At 43.9% G+C, this 21,606-nt stretch overlaps 1 long non-coding RNA gene across 1 annotated transcript in view; it reads right to left on the bottom strand.

Moving 5' to 3' along the window:
• LOC121275670 overlaps positions 1 to 20,914 on the bottom strand; it is a 74,120-nt gene extending 53,206 nt beyond the window's left edge. The window contains exons 1-2 of the long non-coding RNA XR_005942537.1: positions 20,724 to 20,914; positions 14,236 to 14,351 (exon numbers count right to left, since the gene is read on the bottom strand). This is a non-coding gene — a long non-coding RNA (uncharacterized LOC121275670). The remainder of the gene's footprint in view (positions 1 to 14,235; positions 14,352 to 20,723) is intronic.
• Positions 20,915 to 21,606: the final 692 nt, after the last annotated feature.

Consider the following 21,606-nt stretch of genomic DNA (forward strand, 5'->3'; position numbering starts at 1 on the left):
ATTATTTTTAAATCTTTTATGCTCCCCCCACCCCCACTAGAGCTGTATCTTGAGTGCCCAACCATCCATTCTTGATTAGCACATTCGTTTAGATAATATCACCAACTTCAACACCTCTGTGTTCTTTTGTTTTTTTGTCTGTGACATCTTTTGATTATCTGCTCCTATCACTGCTTGCTTGTCCCTACAACCGCACCACCCCCCTCCACTTCTCTCCCTCCCCCACCCCCACCAACCTTAAATCAGCTTATATTTCCCCCCCTCCCCCCCAACCAACCTTAAACCAGCTTATATTTCACCCCTCTCCTTAGATTCACTCAGTTCTGTTGAAGGGTCATGAGGACTCGAAACGTCAACTCTTTTCTTCTTCGCTAATGCTGCCAGACCTGCTGAGCTTTTCCAGGTAATTCTGTTTTTGTTTTGGATTTCCATCATCCGCAGTTTTTTGTTTTTATATCAGTGTATAGGGCATACCATTTGACAGGCTACTTGGCCAATGAGACCGGAAAGGGGTTAGTTTATTCATCACGTGATCTTCCCTCACAAACTGACCCAAGTTACCCAAACATGGCGATTGCAACCTGATTATTTGAAGTAATTAGATTATGGCCAGTGGAGTTCTCTTCTCAGCTGGGGTCCATTGTCTAATGTGATTGCATCTAGTGGCTTGGCCCACACTCAGCTGAAAACACAGGTGATGTCGGATGTTTTATGAATGGTTCAAGAGATGGGTCATTCACACACACCTGAGTTGATTGTCTTTAGCCAGCCCGACTTCATTCTAATGGTTTTGGAATTTGTAGGGTATAGCTATTCAAATGTTTGACAATTTTAGGAGCTGCTGTTTAAGTTATTTAAAGTGCTGTTGTTCAAACTTTTAACTTAACCGGTGGTTTCAGCCCTCTCAATAACTAAAATCATTTTTGATATAACACCTGGGTTTTATAATACAATGAAATACTTAATAGGACTCAGATAAACTTGAGTACAGCATTTAACTGGTCTTCTTTGGACATCATGGAAAAACTATATATTCACTTTGGCATGTGGAAGTACATTCATATTTTGATAATTGTAGCCTGTAAGAATTGTGGGAAATCCCTTACTTGGGGTTGTCTTGCTAATTAACAAAAAATAATTTGAATGCTATGACTGATTGATTATAAATTATAGTCTTGACTAGTTGTGATATGATGATGGTTACACTGAACTAAATTTTTAATCCTGCTTGTGATACGTCCTGAGTAAAAGCAGCTGAGATATGACTTGATGTTGAACTGTGGCTTCGGCCTTCATGACTATGGCCAGGGTTTTCCATGCCCACCCGGCATCGGGCATATTTGGTGCCGTGAGTGGACAATTTGGCGAGAAGGCCAAAAATCAGTTCCACATCTTGAAACCAGATTGCGACCATCCACTCTGCCCACCAATGGCGGGCCGTGTTCCCGCCATCAGACGTCAGGAACCGCATAGTAATACATCAGCATATTATTATAAGGCCAGTCCACCAGACTCATCGCCCCACCCCTCTGCTGAATTGTCTGCCAACGTGTTTCACAACAGCATATACAAGGAGTACGCTTGGCGGGCTGCACTTCACTCGGCACTTCAAGGCTTGTTTGCCTACTTTGCTTTGGTCAGCACTCGCAATCATCAGCACCAGCCTTCACAGACAGTAAAACATCACTTTTAGGGGGGCTCAAGGATCGGTCTCTACCTACCAGATCAGCCATATGTGGGTGGCTTTTCAACAGCTGCAGGACAAGGTCTTGCTTGGGGAAGGGGGAGAAGTGGTCTCAGGCAAGGGAAGAGGTTGCAGGACGAGAGCTGTACTGGTGAAGGAGGATATCCCAGGGTGTGTGTGGGGGCGCATGTTGATCTGTGCAAGTGGCCTCAAGGTAGTGAAAGCTGAAGAGGCAGTCTCCAGAGGAGATGAGGCTAGATGGACATGTGAGGGTATGTGTGTGAGAATGGGTGGTGATGTCCCTTGAGCTGGCAGTGAGTGAGATGACAGTGAATGTGTGACAGGCTTGAGTGTGCAAGTTTAGAGCGATGAGATGGTTGCCTTACCCTGGCTGTACGGATGAGATCATTCATCCTCTATCTGCACTGGATGGCTAATGTGCAACATTTATACTGATCACCACTGCCAACACCTACCAAGCCAGAATGTGGCCAGGGCAAGGTAGAGGACATCACAGCAGGCCTCCACGGCGTCCAAAAAGCATTCGAGGACTGCAGTCTTCTTGCCTTTTGGAGCCACGTCTTCTTTGCTGCAGCCCTGGACTGGAAGCATTGAGTGCGGCTGTACTTTAAATGTGGTGCCTGGCGAGATGAAGTGGGGAGGTGACAGTGCGGCAGGTGAATCGGAGCCCACCTGCCATCGAAATGGTGCATATCCCGGGAATGCATAATTAATACGGCAGGTTTGGGGTGGTAAGGTGTGAAAAGTCGCCATTGTGACTGGCAGGTAAAAGGTCATTTTTCTGCCCACTTTTGCACTTAGGGTGGAATCTTGCCAGTTTGCACTATGTTTTTTTTTAAATCTGAAGGAGCCAAGTGGTAAAAAGGTAAATATTGTGTGTTATTGTTGTCTTTTGGTTCCCAGATGTTGTTAATAATCACATTTTAGGTTTGTGAAAATGAGAAACTCTGTTTAATTTTGCCATGTTGTCTGGTTCAAAGAAAAAACAGATTGCACTAGTTATGTACACATCACGTCAGTCTCTAGTTCAGCTGTGAAATGTGGCCCCCCGGAACACTTAAACATAACACATTAGTTCCTAGCTGTTTATAGATAACACAACAATATACAACATCCCTTTTCTTTAAAATGTAATGCCTCTATCAATGCAACTGTTCAAGTCATTAACTTTTATAAACTAAAGATTATCAATCGACTTTTGGGGATAAGCTGAACACCTTCTTAGAGTATTTTATAGCATGTATTATTTTCTAAAATATTAATCGTGGTATTGTTTAGGTGATAAGATGTGTCTCCATTTTGTAGATTTGGCATTCATTGTTCTTAGTGGTGAGTTGGTATGCTGCACAGGCGATGTTGTGCATGTTGCCCCTGGTGTTGCAGGAGTCATGCTTGCTGTTGCTAACGTTGTGACATTTTCTGGTCATGTCATTAAAGTTGTCTCCCTGGATACTGATGTATCTGGTGTTGTTGCTGGTCTTTTCAGTTTTTCCAGCTCTGGTATAGGTTGAACATCGACTCTGTCCACTCTATCACCTTTCCACCTACCCTCTGAGCTCACCCCCATAATATGGTTTGTATGTGGGCACCGAAATTGGCAACCTGCCCACCATATTTAAATAGGTAATCAAGGGTCAATTAGGCTTGTTACCAAGCCGATTGACCCTGATAATACATTGCCCACATCACAAAACATTTGGCATGGGCAGGTGGATGGGAGTGGGCTGCTTGATCTTTTAAAGGGAACCTTTAAACCGCAGGAAGGTAAGGAGATTCGAACATCAGGGGATCCCTTTGCGAATCGGGAGGGGGGGGTGCAAGCCCCCTTCCAAGATCAAACCCCCATCTTCTTCCTAAACCCCCAAGCTTTAAACTCAATCCCCCCCAGCACCCTGCATCCTCCCTGACCAACTGAAACCTTCCATGGCCAAGACCCTGGACTTACCGCTTCGGGGAGTCCTAGGCTTGCTCCATCATCTTTTTGCAGTTGCAGCAGTGGCCGCATTCTTGGCGCTGCTGGGACTGATGGAGCTGCCAGCCAATCCGATTGCCTAGCAGCTCCAGAGGGTGGGACTTCCTCCCCAGTGAGGGGCAGAAGTCCCACACTGGTCCTGTCAGGCTATTCACAAAGTATTATTGCTGCAAGACAGGCTGGCATGGGGCAGGTTGGCCCCACGCCAACTTAACTTCTGGGAAGGGTGTGGCAGGCAGGTGTTGGTGGGAACCACCCACACCACCCCATTCACCTGACAGTTTTATTCAGCCCATATATCTTGTTCTTTCAAAAGCTCAAGTAGGGAATTAGCATGTTTGTTGAAGTCCTGTTCTATTTCCTGTGCTTCAGTGAGTTTTTGACTCACTTCCTCCTGGTCACTTGGAGAATGTATTTTGCTTGTCAAAGCAGTCTTATATTTTCATCCATTCAGCAACTCTAGGTGATTTCATGTCATCCTTCAGAGGTGTGTATCAGAGTGACAATAAGGCAAGCTTTAGGTCTTCCTTTGTCTCTTGGCACTTTGCAAGGGTTCTTTTGACTGTCTGGACTTGTCTTCCTATAAACCTGTGTTCTCGAGGGTAATGTGGTGATGATGTTGAACCCATACTGTCGGTAAATTCCTTAATTTCCTTGGATGTGTATTAAACTTTCAGGAATCCATTGTTTAACAAACACAACTCGTACTGCTGAGATGATTGTTGAGGCTTTCAAGTCTTTCATCTTCAATTTAAAAGGAAACTTTGAGAATTGGTCTGCGACTATGAGATAACATTCTTGATTGTGTGTGAATAAATTGGATCCCACAGTATTCCATGGTTTGGGTGGTACTTCAGTAGCTATAATTTCCTTTTTCTGCTGTGTGTTTTTGTATATATATGAAACTTCACACTTGCATACTCGACTGCCAAAAGCTCTTTTTCTGTATTGGCATACCTGATCTCAGCTGAGGTTAGAGCTTTGGATGCGAATGCCATTGGCTTTCCCTTTTGTACCAAGGCTGCTCCCAATCCTTTAGTAGAAGTATCTACTTGGAGAGTGACAGATTTCTTCCTGTCATAATTTGACAGACTTGTCTCCTGACATATTACCTTTTAAAGTTTGTTGAAACTCCTGTCATGTGACTCTGACAACTGGTACTGTCTCTTATCTCTTTGGACTTCCATCCAAAGATAGCCATAATTCTTCCAGGGCTCGCTTGATACCATCAGGTGTGTACACCATTCCGAAGAACTGGCTTTCTGTCACTTTCACAACTCATTTGTCTGTGTTTAATTTGATCCCAGCCTTCTTGGTTCTCTCCATGACTTTATGTGGATGGTAGACATGATCTTTCTCAACTTGACCGTATATCTGGACATCATCCATTAAACTGACTGTTGCATCTCCTCTATGTCTCACCTACTTTCTGCTGGAATACATCCTGGTTTACTTAAAGGTCAAAAGGTAGACACAAGAATTTGCATTGTCCAAGGGGCGTGTTGAATGTTGTCAAAAATACCACGTCCAGTTTCACATTCCAGTAGCCATTTCTGACATCGAGCTTTCTAAAAACTTTTGCCTCAGCCAGTGCTGGTGTGATTTCTTCCAGTGTTGGAATGGGTTAATGATCCCTCTTAATGCCTCGATTAAGATCTTTGGGATCCAGGCAAATACTTAGCCGTCATTTGGCATTTCTCTCACTGCGGTGGAATTTACCCAATCTGTAGGCTCTGTGGCTCTGGTGATCACCTTCTTTTCTTCTTTTTCTTGAAGCTCTCGTTCAAGCTTTCCTTTTAGATCTATTGGTGTTTTACGTGGGGGATAAATCACTGGTTTAAACGCTGGAACAATAGTGATACGATACTCAAAAGTTTTCAAAGCATCCAACCGTATCATTGAAATACTCCGAGTACATTTTCACCAGATCGTCTTTCATCTGATCGGACGGTGCTTTTCAATGGGTGTACTCTCTTCAATCCTCAGTGTCACCTCCTTCACCTCAGGGTTTTCTGAGACAATTTGCAGCTCTTCACAACTGCTCAACTCCAGGGTAGCAGGTCCATCTGTTTCAGTGATGCAAATGTACTGTTAATAACTTTTCTTTTGTGTGTCCCTCTGATCTGGGTTGTTCTTTGCTGTCGAATCTCAATTCCCCCGTGAGCCATTAGCATTATGTTGCTCAGTTTCAGAACACCTTTCTATGGATAACCATTTTCTTCCAAATTTTCAGGAAAGATCTTCTGGTATAGTCTGAGTGGGTTGATGTTATTGTGCGCTCTGTTATCAATCTTCACCTTTCAGATCTATCGTTGTGGGCTCTCGTCCTCTTCCTGATCTGAGTGGTGCTGTGAATTTCTTTCCTCTGGAAACTGTTGCATGTAGCCATTTCATCCAGCCATTTCCTGTCTCTATCGTAACTTCAGACGCAGCGTCATCTTCCAGGATGTTTTGGATTCTTTTCATGTCCATATGTCCTATTGCTCGGGCTCTGGTGCCTCATCTCTCCTTCTCCCCTCTCCTCCTCCTCCTCCCTCTCCTCCTCCTCCCCCCTCCTCCTCCTCCCCCTCTCCTCCTCCTCCCCCTCCCCTCCTCCCCTCCTCCTCCCCCACTCCTCCTCCTCCCCCTCTCCTCCACCTTCTCCTTTGGTTCTGCACATCTTTTCCCAATGATTGGTCTTTCCACAAGCTCTGCAGATTGATCCATATGGGGACATTCCCATCTGTCTGAGAAGTTAGGTGGTCATCCATAGCTCCTGCACGACCTTTTCTCTGTTTGTTGTACCTTCTTTCATTGCTGTTGCGCTGCATCAACCCTAGTGCCTTTCTCTTGACTCAACTGAAGGCAGTGGGTAGTCAGTGTCTTCATCTGTCTGCTCATGGCTTCATGTGCTCTGGCAGCGTCTAAAGCCTGTGATATTGTGAACTTGTCATTCCCGATTAACGCTTTCTGTACTTCAGGATGTGCAGAACCCCAAATTAGATGATCAATCAGCTTTTCACCTGTGTACTTAAACTTACATTTTCTAGCTGCATTTTAAAATCTTGTTACAAAGTTATCAATCGGCTCACCTAACTCCTAATTGATGCCTTGAAATTCAAACCAGTAGATCCGATGGTTCAATTTTAGCTGGATCGGGTGCTGAAATTTTTTTAAAATTTGTCTGGGTCTTTGTTGTCCTCATCAGTAAGCTCCCAGCTGTTAAATTCAATCCTATATCTCCTGCTAGTCCTATATCTTCATTGCTAGTGCCTTTTAGGAAACCACTGAATGTCAAGCTGAGTTTTCTTTAAACTTTGTAAATGCCTCTATGACATCATCAGCTTCCCAATTCATTGTGGGCTGCAGCTGTGCTTCATTGCTGTGCCAATTGACATTTCATTTCTTGCCTTCGCACAATTCACTAAGTTTATCTTCTGGCACTAATGTGGGTCGATTTTCCAAATCAGCACCAAACAAATTTGAAATGCTTAGGTCTACTCTACTATGCTATGTGCTTTTATTGTCTTTTGGTTCCCAGGTGTTAATAATCACACTTTAGGTTTGTGAAGATCAGAAACTCTTTATGTTTAATTTTGCCATGATGCCTGGTTCAAAGAAAAGCCAGATTGAATGGGTTATGTACACATCACTTTGGTCTCTAGTGCAGCTGTGAAGTGTGGCCCCCGGAACACTTAAACATAACACATTAGTTCCTAGCTAAGTAGTTCCTCTCTATTGATAGATATTTGCACATAATACAAGAACATATAACAGTAAACTTCAACGGAAATCCAGCAGAGTATGAAAACAGATATACTGCTATGTGAGAAATAAAAGATAAAGAATCTAGCAGAAACCCAGGCATAGATGCAGTTAGAGCAGAAACAAAATAACTGAGTCTCAAGGCCACCATGTTTTACCTGCTTTAGTCAAGCTTGGCAAGGGAACGTTTATAAGTTGATATGAGTAGATGGGAAGTTGGCGATGCTAAGACTCTAACTTGACCTGCGGTGTGCAGATGGATACATGACATCTTTTGTAATTGGGCTGTTCAAACAATATTGAGCTATTAATTGGGTTAAACGTGTTTAAATATGTTTTGCTGTGTAAAGAAAGTATAAGAAGGGATTCCCTGAGCAGAGAGTGTACAAGTATTTGGCCAGAGGACATTTGGGACCATCGCAGAAGAACAGGTTGGTGGAGGGATCACATGTGTATGTGTCACATTCACTGATGTGATGGCGCCAGGGACATGGCCGTTTAATGTTGTCACACGGAGGTCACGCTTCTACCCAAAGTGTAATGGTAATGCTGTTGTGCTTGGATGCTAGACATTAACATATGCCAAGTCTTACTTATACTGAATAAAATATAACCACTGTTGCCAATCAGGGTTATCACATTGAATCAATTCAGAACTTGACACGATACCAGAATTCCAACAACCCTTAAGTTACAGTAAATCTCAAAATCCCACACTTGCTTTGCTTTCGTCATTTTCTATTGACACAAGCATAGGAACTTGTATACCTTTGTGTTGCAGTAAAAGTGATGCAATAGAAGAATAAAAACATGTGCAGACATAACACTTTATTACATGCCCCAGAAATGTCAAAAACTTTGCATGGAGTGAAGCACAATGTGCAGTTACTGTTATTAGGTGGTGAATTGGTAGTCATTTTGTGCATAACAAAATCTCATTAACAGCAATAAGATAGTTGACCAGTTAATATGTTTTTCACGAAAAGAAAAATGGTGATCAGGACACAGACAACTCCTCTTCTCATCTTGAATAAGCATCATGGGACCTTGAGTCGCTGACACAGACAGACGAACCTTGCTTTTTAACATTTGATCTGAAGGACAGCACCTCTGACACTGCAGCACTCTGTCAGGCTACATCGCAGTGTCAGCCTGGCTTCAAGTCTTGAGATGAGGCTTTAGCCCAAGTACTTGTGAATCAAAGATGAGAGTGCCACTTATTAAGCTAAGATATCATCTGTAATCTGCTACCTTTTCCTGGGATCAAATTCTTTACAACACTAATTTTCTTTCAAATATATAATTTGCAAATATCTAAAATAAACCACCAGCTGGGACTGAAATGGCTGCATTTCACAGCTGAAAAAGAATGTACACTTGGAATATATCTTTAGGGAAGTTCAATCTGTTCTCTCAAATCTCTTCTGTGCTGCAGCAACTACCAAAGTTACATTTGTCAGCTATCACTCCCGGTTGCATTTGTAGTTTGTTATACCTGTTGTGTTATCCCATTTAATATTTCAAACCAAAGTCTACTTGTCCTCAACATGAAACAACCTAAAGATGCTGCTTCTCCCACCAAAAAATATTGGTGCATTTAAAATGGCCTATGCAGTCAAATGGAGGAAAACTATATATCATATATAACACAAAGGTTATCTATTTAATCCTTTCCAGGTAACAGCTCATTTTATGCCATTTTGGTATTATCTTTGTTATCTAACAAAAGTGCACATATCAGATTTATAATCAGATGTCATACTCAAAGAACTATCAATACTCTTCAATGCCACATGAAGTTATTAAAGTGATAAATTGAAGCTATGTAGTCATTTCTACAAGATGGAGTGACTGGATAAATCATGAGTGGGAAAGTCATGAGTGACTTATGTTCCACATCACCAGTAGAGGTAAAATCACACTCCACTACTGGATTTGTATTTATGACATTCATCTGGCGTTAGAAAATTTCTAGCTTGCAACTTTCAGAATTAGAAATAATCTACTTATTTTCTGTTGAACTTGGAGCCATAACAAAAGAATTATGCAGAGCTACACATATTGCAAAGGTCATTTTATAATCCTGTAACAGTGCTGCTCCCAATGGCATCCCCATGTCTATGGCACTGTTTTAAGATAAATGAGGTGTGCCGTGTGAATGCAGTTTTCTGATCACTTGAGTTGTGTGGATTTTCCTTATCCATCAGAGAAGCTTCAGCAGCTAGAAATTAATCGTGGCTTTCAAACAACTGTCCATCCAGAGGATTCAGCATGCCCAATTACTTATTTGCTGCTCCAGTGCAATGGAATCTGCCTCACAATATAAACAATTATGTGCCAATTGAGTCATTGATGTGCTTAAGTTTACAATTATAACGTAGGTGTTGGTGAGGCTCACTGGCAAGCATCTTATAAAGAGAAACCACAACAATTGCAGACCCTGGTTTTATTAATTTAAGAAAGACTCGCATTTATATAGTAGCTTATTAAATCTTTAGGATAATTTGAAATGTTTCACAGCCATTAAATTACTTTTGAAAAGCAGACATAGTTATTATGTAGACAAACACAGCAGTTAAAATGTACACAGCAAAGTTCCACAAACAACAAACTTTTTTTGGTACCATAGGCCAGGAGTTTTCCTATGGTGGGCGGGCTGGGCAGGAGCAGGCGTGGAGCCGATCACTGCCCATGATTAGCTCCGCGCCACCATTTTACACGGGCGGGCCAATTAAGGCCCACCCAGCATAAACACAGCTGGTAGCACTCAGCACTACCTGTGCAGGCAGGGGTAGGAGGGAGACTCGTGCAGCACTCCCACAGAGGCACGGAGCTGCCTCAGGAAGATTGAATTTATATTGAAACAATTAAATAAATTATGTAAAAATTTATTCAAACATGCCCCCTCATGTGACTGTGTCACATGAGTTGGGACATGTTTCTAAAGGTGAGAAAATGTATTTATTTTATAAAAGCTTCAGGAAACTTCATCCCGCTCATGGATGAGGTTTCCTGAAAAATGCGAAGGCCGCTTGGGCTTTTCGCCAGCCCGCCAACCTTAAGGCATTACTAATGACAATAGTTTCTTTCTTAATGGCCTTAATAGGCCCTTAACATTTCAGCAGGCATGCTGCCGACTCCAGCGCGTGCATGACGAATGAAATATCATGATGGCACGCAATAATGTCGGGGGGTGGGCCCGACATCATCACGCATCATTTTACGTCCCGGTGTTTCGGGCCCGCACCCCCATGCCGACTGGAAGATTCTGCCCATGGAAATTTTTCTGTCCGCATCAATAGACAGATGGAACCTGGGTTTAACATTTCATTTGAAGACAGTGGGTGGGGGGTGGATTTTAACATTTTGCCCCATCAGACTGGGGGCTCAATAGCATGCGGGAAACCAGTAAGACAGGGTTTCCCCACACAGTTTCACTCACAGGTTACCCATCTGAAATCTGCCTGCTTGACAGGTTTTACAACACTAATTTTCTTCCTAATATATAATCCCAAGAATTCAATGATTTGCAAATATCTAAAATAAACTACCAGCTGGGGCTGAAATGGCTGCATTTCATATCTGAAAAAGAATACACAGCAGGAATACATCTTTAGGGAAATTCAATTCTGTTCTCTCCAAATCTCTTTTGTGCTGCAGCAACTAATATGGTTACATTTGTCAGCTATCACTCCCGACTGCATTTGTAGTTCGCTATACCTGTTGTGTTACCCGTTTAATGTGTCAAAGCAAGCGGGGTTGAGTGGGGAACCCTGGAGAAGAAATCACTGGATCTAGTAAACCTGAGCCCGACTTGTGATAGTTGAGGATGACCGGGGGTTGGGGTGGTGGGTGCGGTTCTGATCCTGGGGTGGGTGAAGTCCTATCGCAGGAGGTTGGTGAGGCAGGTACATGGATCCAGCAGGTAAGTGGAAAAGTGCTTACATCCTGAATCCAACAGTCCTCGCCTCCCTGTAAATGCCAGCTTTCCTAAGGCATCAGAAACCCTCCCATCCAGAAAGCAGGACAAGCAAGGTACAGATAGCCCTAGTGGAGGTGGGGTGGGGTGAAGGAATCAAAATAGGCTAAAAGGTAGAGATAAAACAATGGATGGAAATACATTTTAAAATAATGGTAATAGGTGGGAAAAGAAAAATCTATATAAGTTATTGGGAAAAAAAGGGGGGGAGATCAGAAAGGGGGTGGGGATGGAGGAGACAGTACATGATCTAAAATTGTTCAACTCAATATTCAGTCCAGAAGGCTGTAAAGTACCTAGTTGGAAGATAAGGTGCTGTTCCTCCAGTTTGTGTTGAGCTTCACTGGAACAATGCAGCAGACCAAGGACGGGGACATGTGGGCATGAGAGCAGGGTGGAGTGTTGAAATGGCAAGCAATTATCCTGCTTTCTACCCTTAATTAGCACATTCCTTAGATAATATCACCACCTTCAACACCTCTTTGTCCTTTTGTCTAATACATCTTTTGGCTATCTCCAGCTATCACTGTCCCTCTATCCAGCTCTACCCCCTTCCTTAAACCAGCTTATATTTCACCTCTTTTCTATTTTTAATTAGTTCTGAAGAGTCATACGGACTCGAAACATTAACTGTCTTCCTCTCTGCAGATGCTGCCAGACCTGCTGAGGTTTTCCAGGTATTTTTATTTTGGATTTCCAGCATCCGCAGTTTTTTGCTTTTATCATAGTGAGTCAGATAATGGGTATGTACTTGAATTGGAAGAAAGTGACTAATGGTGCTCCACGAAGAGCTGTGCTGAGACAACTATTCACTATTATTAATGACTTAGATAACACAACAGAAAACCCAATATCCAATTTGCCAATGACACAGATTGGTAGTATGGTAATTAGTGTAGATTTGGAGCATAAAATTATAAAGAAACATTGAAAAAGTAATTGGGCTAAACTGTGGCAGATGGATTTCAATGCAGGTAAGTGTGATTTCATCTATTTTGGATCAAAAAAGAATAGATTTAAGTATTACTTAAATGTTACAAGGCTAGAAAGAGTGGAGGTCCAAAGAAATTTAGGTGTTCATGTACACATATGACTAAATTGTAGTAGGTACAAAAAAAATAATAAAAAAATGGAATGTTAATGTTAGTCTTTATAACTACCAAACTGGATGCAAAGCAGAGGATGTTTTTCTAAAGCTATACAGTGCCCTGGTCAGACCACATCTGAAAATTTGGTGTACAGTTTTGGATACCATACATTGGAAAAGATACATTGGCATTGGAATGAGAGATTCACCTGAATGTTGTCCGGGTTCCAAGGGTTAGAATACGAGGTACATAAACTAGTATTGTATTATCTGGAATATAAAAGGGAAGGGGTGATTTGACTGAGGCTTTTAGGATTTTGAAAGAAATTGATAGGGGTAGATAGTGAGAAACTTTTTCCGCTGGTGGGGAAGATTAGGATAAGCAAACATAGGCTTAAAATCAAAGCCTGGTTATTCACGAGATGAGTTAGGAAACTCTTCTTCATGCAAAGTGTGGCAGAAGTGTAGAACACTATCCCACAAAAGGCAGTAGGTGCTATCTCAATTAATAATTTTAAATCTGAGATCAATAGATTTTTGTTACCCAAGTGTATTAAAGGACTTGGAGTCAAGTGGGTGGATAGAGTTAAGGTACAAGATCAAATTGAATGCGGGATCAGGTTCATGGGACTGAATGGTCTACTCCTATTCCTGTGTTCCTACTTGGAGAATATTTGGTGTGTGTAATGTAGATCGCTGAGTCATCTACAACCCCACCAGAACCTGCTCGGTAGAAGTGGATTCCAATAGTACGTAGTAATTGGCATATAACAGATTCACATGATTTTGTGCTTACTGTCCCTAAAGTAAGTACTTTGCTTATGGCTAAGTAGCTCATTTTAATTCCATTGTTTGCTAGATATTTCAACACTAATTTCTCTAATTAAGATTCAGCTAAACATGTGAAAGAATGGGAGGTCTGCTCAAAAGTGAGAAATCAGTCTCTCTTCCAAATGCATGAAATAATGAATTACTTTGGTGCTGTTAGAGCTTAGATGATCTGAAGTCAAATATTCCCACTGGACAAAAAAATGACAGATCTGGAGCTAATAGAAAACATTGCCACCCCTGAAGTTAAATTGTCATTCAACAAGCTGGCAGGATGTTAGGGACCCCTGGTGACTTTGGCTGGAATCTTCCATTCTGGAGGCTAAGCTCGGTGGTAGGCATGGAAGTGGGAGTGATTTCCACTGGGAGGGGGAGATGATGAACACACATGATCTTGCGCTGATCAGCTCATTACATATGTATCTGCGAGAAGCTCAGCAAATCTCGCGGTAGGGATGAGCAGGAAATCACTGACCCCACCATTACCTCACGGGGTAAAAGTCCAGGCGCCATATTTAAAGGGCATCTGGGCAGCCATTTACTCACTGCAGGACAGGAGTATCGGTCTAGCTATCATTCAAGATTCTGCCATGACCAGGATCTCCCAGAGCAGACAAAGGCCAAGATTTTCTGTGCCCACTGGCGTCGGGTGTGTTTCGTGACATGACTGAACATTATGGCGCGATCAGTTTCCTGACGGCGTGAAACCAGTTGGCGATCATCTGCTCAGCTCGCCAATGGTGGGCCACATTCTCTTCCATTGGACATCAGGAACCTTATTGTAATACATCAGCATATCATTATTAGGCCTGCCCGCCAGGATTGTCCCCCTCCACTGGATTGTCCGCCCACATCGGCGCAAAAGCACACTGGTATAGAATACATCTTGACAACTGTGACGTGCACAAGCTGGGACTTACTTGTCAAGGCCTTGTCCACATCATGGACTTCTGAGGAGCAGAAGATGCTGGAGCTTGACACCAAAGACACACTGGAGGAATGTTCATGGCATGCCGGGTTGATTCTCATGGCTCTGCTGTGAAGCAGCACATGAAAGTTGGATAGTCACCATTGATGCTCACAATGGGTGATAGTTGAGGGGGTGGGAGAGGAAGAGCTAGGATCAGCTAGGAGCAGAAGAGGTGTCAGGGCAGTGAGTTTGGGAGGAGGGGAACAAAGGTGTCAGGATGGTCTGAGGTTGGGAGGGGGGAATGAAGGTATCAGGGGGAGGTTGGGAGGGGGGGAGGGAAAACAGAGGGAGGAGGTGTAACGGGGAGGAAGACCGCAATTGGGGAGGTAGGCATAAGGGGGTGGTGGTGGAAGATGCAAGGGAAGGAGTGCAGTGAGGAGAGGGTGTCCATGGGGAGGAAAGGATGTGGAGTGGGGAGAGAATAAGGGTTGAGAAAGAAGTAAGAGTGAAAGAAGGAGTTAGGAAGGGGGTAGGAGTAAGGCTGGAGGAAGAAGTGAGGCTGGAGGAAGAGGTAAGGTTGAAGGAGTCGGGGGGGGAAGGATTAAGGCTGGCGGAAGAGGTAAGGATGGACAAAGGAGTCAGGAAGGGGGAGGGACTAAGCAGGGGGAAATCAAGGTGTTTAGGGGGACTGGGACTGGAAGGAGTTCTGGGGCAAAGGGGTGCAAATGGGGGAAGGGGTGCAAATGGGGGAAGGGGTATTGTGGTAAAGTGAGGTATCCTGTCTCTTTAAGAGAATGCAAGTACTGATCATGTAACAGCACTGACGAATCACTGTACAGCGCAGAGAACTGGGAACTGTAAGTCTAGTTCTGGAGGTTTCTGAGTGAGCACATATGATCTGGTGCTCTGCCCTGTGTCTCAATAAACCATCACTGTTTATTCTTACATCAGTTTCTCCCCATTGACTGCAAGCATCAATTGAAGAGAACATAGGAAGGCACGCAGTTAGAGTTCGGTTGGCCAACAAACTCATTTACCCAAGACATAAAAGTGGCGATGAGGATAAAAACATTGCAAGACCCCTGAGTGACAGTCCACAAGAAGGGTGAGCCAAACAATGGAAAGAGCATCTACACTTACTTTATAAAATAGGTGACAGCCGGCAATCAGAGCAGAAAGCAGTGCTGCAGTTTGAAATTTTTTTTAAAATCCCTGCAGAATCACCATCGGGGATCCCGCCAAAAACTCGCAAAGAGCACGAAACTCAGCACAGAAAAGCCGACAGCTGCAGAGACAGAGTTAAATAAAAAGGTCACTGCTCTTGAAGCGGCAATACATTTAAAAGGGTAAATATGTGAAAAATGGCTATGGAGAGAAAATGATAAGGGACCCCAGGGGGACTGCGACTCCACGGTAAGCCAAACATCTAAATTTGTCATTACCTGGAAAGTCTATAGGAAATGCAGTAGTCCCCTTGCAATTATTCACGATGCTGAAGTCCAGGTGTGTCACTCCACTCAACCCCATTTCAGATGACTGGTTTCAGTATGTTGAATGCCTTGCATTCTTTTTTACTGCTAACAACATTGTGGGAGAGGAGAAGAAGAGGGCGATTCTTTTGTCCTCATGCGGGAGCAAAACATACGGGCTGATACACAGCCTTACATCACCTGGCACCCCCAGACTTGAATACTTTTGACAAGTTAATAAAAATTGTGTAGAGCCACCTGAGACCAAAGCCTTCGGTTACTATTCAGTGCTTCAAGCTCAATTCAAGGAACAGGCTTCTGGAGGAGACAATGGCTGACTATGTGGTCGTTTTAAAGGCATTAACTGAGCATTGCGAATTTGGAACATCCATTAGTGATATGTTGAGAGACCAGCTGATATGCGGGATTGGAGATGTTACTATCCAAAGGCGTTTGCTAGCCGAACCTAGTCTAGACTTAAATAAGGCATTAAAATCAGCTACCACGATGGCGAGTGCTGCTAGAAATTCCAAAGTTATGAAAGATACTTAAAATAGCACTGTCCATCTGGTCGAGTGGGACAATCCGGCAACAAAAAGAGTGAAAACTTCGGCTTCCACGGAAAGGCAGGAAAAGTGTTCTACCTCCAGACCATTGAAAAACAATGGTACTGCAATGCAAACCCACAAAATGAATGAGACAAATACATACAGGCCTCCAGTGAGCAAATGACAACTCAAACCAGTCGATTGCTTTTCCGGCCACCGCTTTGGCCACATAAAGTGTCACTGCAGAGAAAGGCTAAAACAACACTATAAAGGCAGAAGGAAAAATCGTGAAATATGCCTCGTGGATGAGCCAGAAGAAATAGAACCAGACATCCATTCATTATATAACCTCAAAGTGGATAGAACCGAGCCAATCAAAGTCATCATTACAGTTAACGAACAACCCATTAAGATGTAAGTTGATACAGGAGCATCAATGTCCGCCATTGGAGAGCATACGTTTAGATAACTGAGTAAAGGAACCCATCCTTTTTAGTTAAAGTTTCAGACACAAAGCTGAGGACATACATGGGCAAAGAAATAAATGTGAAAGGGGTATGTCAGTTCAAGGTGCAGTCTGAAGAACAGTGTGCAAAATTACCCCTATTTGTAATGTCAGGCAGGGAACCAAGTCTTCTCGGAAGGAACTGGCTGGGAGAGGTAAATCTTGAAGGCCCACTAAGTTCCCAATTTGAAACCAGAAGTGTTGCTGCAAGAAAAAATAAGGATACAAAGACCCAATGGAAGAAGCCCGTAGAAGTGTTACACTGGGACAGAGTTCAAGCTGAAGTCAGCATCCTTCAAAAGGAAATGGGAAATCTATTAAAGGACTTCCGTGCACCACAAAATTCAATCAGCCCCCAATTTGTCCCACAAGAAAGATATGAAAAAGAAAAGGAAGGGTTAAACCTGTCTCTGGCCGAATTAAGGAACAAGTTAGCTGGAAAGGAGCAACGATATGCGATTCTCCAGGAAACTATTAATGAGAATAGGAAAGAATTGGAATAGCTGAAGCAGAAGCTGCATAAAAGCCCTGAAGTTTTAAAGCTAGAAGGCCCTGAATTCTCAGTAGAGCAGTCGGAAAAACCAACTACTGAACTCACTCACGTTCAGCTCACGCCTGAGTCTAGTCCAGCCAACAGTGAAATTAAAGAGAAGGCAGAAATATGGGTCAGTGCTACCAACAAAAGGGCACACAGGAAGAAAAAGAGAAATTATTGAAAATCCTTGGAAAGAGAAACTACAAGAATTTTTTTTTCTTTTCCTCTTTCTCCTCTCACATAATGTAGCTCATCGCTGTATTGCTTGGTGCTTGTTGCCCTTTATCTGTTTCAGCTTGGAGAGAGGGGCAGCAGGAGTGAATGTGACTGCACCCGGAAGGTGGTGAAATCATCCACTGAGGGACTTTTTTAAAAATTCACTCGTGGGATGTGGGCTTCGCTGGCTGGGCCAGCATTTATTGCCCATCCCTAGTTGCCCTTGAAAAGGTGGTGGTGAGCTGCCTTCTTGAACCCCTGCAGTCCATGCTGTTAGAAAGGGAGTTCCAGGATTTTGACTCAATGAAGGAAAGGCCATATATTTCCAAGTCAAGATGATGAGTGACTTTGAGAGGAACTTGCAGGTGGTGGTGTTCCCATCTATCTGCTGCCCTTGCCCTTCCAGATAGTGGTGGTTGAGGGTTTGGAAGGTGCTGTCTTAGGAGCCTTGGTGAATTCCTGCAATGCATCTTGTAGATGGTACACACTGCTGCTACTGTGTGTCGGTGGTGGAGGAAATGAATACTCATGGGTGTGGTGCCAATCAAGTAGTCTGCTTTGTCCTGGACAACATCAAGCTTCTTGAGTGTTGTGGGAGCTGCACTCACCCAGGCAAGTGGGGAGTATTCCATCACACTCCTGACTTGTGCCTTGTAGATAGTGGACAGGCTTTGGGGAGTCAGGAAGCAAGTTACTCGCCACATGATTCCTAGCCTTTGACCTGCTCTTGTAGCCACCGTATTTATATGGCTAGTTCTGTTCCATTTCTGGTCAATGGTAACCCCCAGGATGTTGATAGTGGGGGATTCAGTGATGGTAATGCATTGAATGTCAAGGGGTGATGGTTGGATTCTCTCTCATTGGATATGGTGATTGCCTGGCACTTGTGTGGCATGAATGTTACTTGCCGCTTGTCAGCCCAAGCCTGGATATGTCCATGCATTTGGGCATGGACTGCTTCAGTATCTGAGGAGTCACAAATGGTGCTAAATATTGTGCAATCATTAGCAAACATCCCCACTTCTGACCTTATGATGGAAGGAAGGTCATTGATGAAGCAGCTGAACGTTGTTGGGCCAAGGACACTGCCCCGAGGAACTCCTGCAGTGATGTCCTGGAGTTGACTGACCAAGAACCATAACCATTTTCCTTGTGCTAGGTATGACTCCAACCAGTCTGTCAAAAGCAGCCTTGATGTCAAGGGCAGTCACTCTCACCTCATCTTGGGAGTTCAGCTCTTTTGTGCATGTTTGAACCGACGCAGTAACGAGGTCAGGAGCTGAGTGGCCCTGGCAGAACCCAAAATGGGCACCAGCAAGTAGGTTTTTGCTGAGCGAGTGCCGCTTGATGACCCATTCCATTACTCTACTGATGATCGGGAATAGGTTGATGGGGTGGTAATTGGCTGGGTCCGATTTGTCCTGCTTTTTGTGTACAGGACATAACTGGGCAATTTTCCACATAGCCAGGTAAATGCTGTACTGGAACAGCTTGGCTAGGGGCATGGCTAGTCTGGAGCAGAAGCCTTCACTACTATTGCCGGAATGTTGTCAGGGCCCATAGCCTTTGCAGTATCCAGTGCCTCTAGCTATTTCTTGATAAGCGTGGAGTGAACTGAATTGGCTGAAGACTGGCATTTGTGATGCTGGGAACCTCTGGAGGAGGCCGAGATGGATCATCCATTCGGCACTTCTGGCTGAAGATTGTTGCAAATGCTTCAGCCTTATCTTTTGCACTGATATGCTGGGCTCCTCCATCATTGAGTATGGAGATATTTGTGGAGCCTGCTCCTCCAATGAGTTGTTTAATTGTCCACCACCATTCACGACTGGATGCAGCAGGATTGCAGAGCTTAGATTGGATCCGTTGGTTGTGGGGTCACTTAGCCCTGTCTATTACTTGCTGCTTACCTGTTTGGCACCTAAGTAGTCCTGTGTTACAACTTCACCAGGTTGACACCTCATTTTGAGGTATGCCTGGTTTTGCTTCTGGCATGCCCTCAGGCGCTATTCATTGAACCAGAGTTGATCCCTGGTTTGATGGTAATGGTAGAGTGGGTGAAATGCCAGGCCATGAGGTTACAGATTGTGTTCGAGTACAATTCTGCTGCTGTTGATGGTCCACAGCGCCTCATGGATGCCCAGTCTTGAATGTCAAGGGGTGATGTTTGGATTCTCTCTCATTGGAGATGGTGATTGCCTCGCACTTGTGTGGCACGAATGTTACTTGCCGCTTGTCAGCCCAATACTGGATATGTCCATGCATTTGGGCATGGACTGCTTCAGTAGATTTGTTTGAATTCTATTCCAAGGTGGGCAACTGCCTGAAAAGAAACACCAGCCAAGGTTGTTGGGCTATGACGCTCAACCTGTCAAAGAAAGCCTCCTGAGAGACTTGACCTTTAAATAGTTATTGTGTAAATAGTTAATGTGTTTTAAGCTTGTTTGCTGTACTTTTAAGTGAAGGGGGAGGGATATGGTAAAATGAGGAACCCTGTCCCTTTAAGGGAGTGCAAGTACTGATCATGTGACAGCACTGATGAATCACTGTACAGCGTGGGCAACTGGGAACTGTAAGTCCAATTCTGGAGGCTTCTGAGTAAGCATGTATGATCTGGTGCTCTGCTCGATGTCTCAATAAACCATCAATGTTTATTCTTACATCAGTGTCTCCCAGTTATTGATTGCAAGCAGCAACTGAAGAGAAGATAGGAAAGTGTGCAGTTAGAGTTCGGTTGGCCAACGAACTCATATACCCAAGACATAAAAGGTATGAAGGAGGAAAGGGGTTCTGGCGGGGAAGGACTTCCAGGGATGAAGGGTGGCAGAGGAGCAGAGGGGGGAAAGGGTGGCAGAGGGGGGAAAGGGTGGCAGAGGGGGGAAAGGGTGGCAGAGGGGGGAAAGGGTGGCAGAGGGGGGGAAGGGGGCTGTGCAGGTGAATGGGGGCTGTGCAGGTGAATGTGCACTGTGCAGGTGAATGTGCATAGGAGGTGTCAGATAGGCCCATATCTGCCTCCTGGAGTGCAACCTGATGAAGGAATGGTGAGAATAACCGAGGGCAGAGTGAGGCATTGGGGGGGAGGGGGAGGGGGAGGGGGAGGTTGAGGGTTCAACAATTGCGATAGCAAGGATAGTGCTGCGTGTCGGAGTGGAGCAGACCTGCTGAAGACAGCCGGGAGCTGAGGAGCACCTATACATTTAGACCGAGAATTGCAGATCGGCCTACCTTGCTGGGAGTCGAAGTGGACCTGCAGGAGTCTGCCAGGAGCTGAGGAGCACCTATAAATACAGACCGGGGATTGCAGAACAGCCTACCATGCTGAGAGGCGGAGCGGAGTGGAGCTGACCTGTTGGAGAAAGTCGGGAGCTGAGGAACGTACTGTTTCAGTTTCAGCTGCTGTGGGGCTGCAGTCAGGGAGAAAGGAGAAAACAAATCAACTGTGACATCACAGGAAACTAGAAGTTGATTGGCCAGTATGTGCTCAGTCTAAGGGACAGTGTGTGAGAAACCAGCTGAGAACAGGCTAATTCAGTTAGATCTATAATTTAAAAAATTGAAAACTTTAAAATAATAACCCAAAACTTGAAAACATTAAAATTAAAATAAAACAATAAAGATTAAAAAAGCAATAAAAATAAAGTAATTTAAACAAACATCTAAAACACTTACATTGTAGTTAAGAAGCATATAACCTTTAGTTGTCAGTGGTCCTAACATTCAATAAACACAGTAAATTATAACATACATAGGAAGAAAGTAATTAAAGTAAATGAACTAAACAACAGAAGTTAGAATGATGGGACAGGTGTTATGCTGCAGCTGTGAGATGTAAAAGCTTTTGGACTCCAAGGTGATCCATGACAAACATGTCTTACAGGAAGTGTAAACAGCTTGAGGAATACCAAATCAAGGTTATTGATCTGGAGGCCAAAATGCAAACACTATGCAACAGAAGGGAGGGGGAGAAATACCTGGATATTTTATTCCAGAAGACAATCACACCTCTTAGAAGAGGGTCACCTGTTTGATCAACAGTGAGGGTCAAGATGATGTGACTATCAGTGAGGCAGGTAATGGGACCGAGCAGACAGTAGTGGAGGAGTCTCAG

Source organism: Carcharodon carcharias, chromosome 3 (assembly GCF_017639515.1).
Source record: "Carcharodon carcharias isolate sCarCar2 chromosome 3, sCarCar2.pri, whole genome shotgun sequence".
NCBI classification, from domain to species: Eukaryota; Metazoa; Chordata; class Chondrichthyes; order Lamniformes; family Lamnidae; genus Carcharodon; species Carcharodon carcharias.